The sequence below is a fragment of the Varanus komodoensis genome, unplaced genomic scaffold (assembly GCF_004798865.1).
Source record: "Varanus komodoensis strain SLA01 unplaced genomic scaffold, ASM479886v1 scaffold7_1, whole genome shotgun sequence".
Taxonomy (NCBI): domain Eukaryota; kingdom Metazoa; phylum Chordata; class Lepidosauria; order Squamata; family Varanidae; genus Varanus; species Varanus komodoensis.
The window spans coordinates 13,074,865-13,077,207 of NW_025336479.1; positions in this window are offsets into that span (position 1 = coordinate 13,074,865).

Consider the following 2,343-nt stretch of genomic DNA (forward strand, 5'->3'; position numbering starts at 1 on the left):
TAACAAAATTTTCAAGATGGCTCAGCAATACAATAGCTTAAAACAAGTACAGTAATAGAAAATCGAAAATATGTAAAGTCATTAAGTGCTTTATACATCAAATAACATTGAACAGTATCCAGAATAGAGTAGGGAGCACTTAACACTATTACTTATATTTTCAAAGAGAAGGAAGATCCAAGGGACTTTAAAACCTGACCTTTTATTTGGAATGTGTTAGGGCAAAGGAAACAATTTATTTGTCAAGTTAGAAAGAACTGTGTGGCTTCATTGAGCAAACCAGCCCCATTTTGGAATCGACCTAATCTTTGCATTTGGTACAATGAAGTAATTTCATAGACAGAATTCAGGTGTTACAAGATTTGTCTTCCAGGCTTTTGATCAAATCCCACCCCCACCCAGTGATATCACAGTCACATAAGAAAATTTGAGGAATGAGCACTAGAAGAGCCGAATATAAAGGCAGATGTAAAAAAGCAGTTCGACATCACAGCAAGCTATGCAGTAGGATTGTGGCATTTCTTCCTCCAAGGCTTTCAAAAATAGTTTAGGACAGGCTGCATTTTTTGCATTTTGTTATGGGGAGCACTACATCATCTGTTTGGTTATATTATAATTGCCTGTTCTTTTATGTAGCACAAATTCCCTGGATTTTTTGCCTTGGTCTAAGAGAGGACTCTAGTATGCTGTATTTCACCCCTCTAAGCAGAGGGATGCATGAAGCAGAAAATTCGATAACTAAGGTGTGTGTGTGTGTGATGTTTTCTCAGTTCCAAGACAAACTATCCAACTGGTACCCTTCCATTTTTTTAGACTGCACTTCCCATCAGTCCCAGTTAGGGATTGTGGAACTCTCACCTGTAGGATACCAAGTCGTCTAGCCTGTGTTCACAATTTTTTCCATTGATTTCTGCAAGGAACAGAAAGCAGCTTACATGATCCCCCTGCTCTTCCCCATTCTTACCCTCATACCAACCCCGTGGGGCAGGCTAGGCTGAGAATGCGTGACTGGCCCAAAGCCATCCAGTGAGCTCTGTGGCTAAGCAGGGACTAGGCTACAGATTGCTCAAGTTCCAGGTCAACACTCACCCCTGCACCACACTGGCTCTCATTATGAGAAGGGACATGCAGCAATGAGCTGAGGCATGAGTTTTCTCAGCTCTGCCGTGCATGCAAAACCGACTCCTCTTTCCCCTTTGTGGTTCCACCCATCTTTGTAGGGTTTTCAGCAACTACCTGGATGGCTCGAATGTGTGCAAAGACAAGATTCAGATCTGTCCGAGGCTTTGTGATTCTGTGCAGGGTGGACCTGTTCAACCTTGCCCTATGGTGTAAGTGTCCAGGCAGCTCCATCTTTGGGTTAACAGCCTTCACTGGGCTCTGGAGCTACTCAACAGCACCCCCTGCTGGCCTAGCTGTTCACTGTTCGTGCTTGCTGCCACTCCCTCCCACCCCCATTTGTAAAGATCAGGGCTTGTCACACTTTTCAGAAGAAAACCATTTTTTCCTTGAAGCAGATCAACAGAAGAGGCGGCCTTGTTGGCCAGTTAGTACAAAATATGCCAGGGCAGCAAGATAACATCTTTCGTAGGAACAATAATGGCTGGTGATGTACTATGCAAATCAATCAGTTATAATACAGAGGGAGGACTCTATCTCGAAGCACATGCTTTGCATGTAGAAGCATCCAGCTTCAATCACTGACATAACCCAGTCAGGTTGGATCGATTCCTGTCTGAAACCCAGAAATGTGGCTGCTGGTCATTGCAAGAAAGCGTGAACGAGAAGAACCAGCAGTCTGATAGGGGAAACCACATCCTTTGCACGTACTTCCAAGAGTTACTGTTCGTGTGATCTCCTGAAATGGTGAAGAGCCGCAATGAGTTCAGTACAAGTGAGAATGGAGGAGGGGAAAACTGGCAGTCTGGGGAGAACTTGTTGCAAACTGAAGACATGAGGTGTGAAGCCAACACCAGAGGAGTGTATTCTGAATCTGGGATTTGCATTTTTCTCTACAATTGGTTGTGTTCCAGAGGAAAGCCGCAATAGTGTAACTTTCACAGGGGGGAAAAACCACTCACCACCTTTACACACTTTTCTACTTCACGGTTTCTTATTCTGTCCAGGTTTTACACTATATGATGCTGCATACTCAAAATGCCATCTTCTGACCTAAGGTCACAAAATTAAATTAGGACTGCTAAACACATAAATGCTTATAATTGTGAAGGGTGGCCAAAAGAAAGGCGGGGGTGGTGGTGTTTGAGGCACCCTTTTTTATTCTCTCTCTTTTCTTTCTTCTTCTTTTTCTTTTCCCCTTCCCTGTTCTGTTTTTCCCACAGC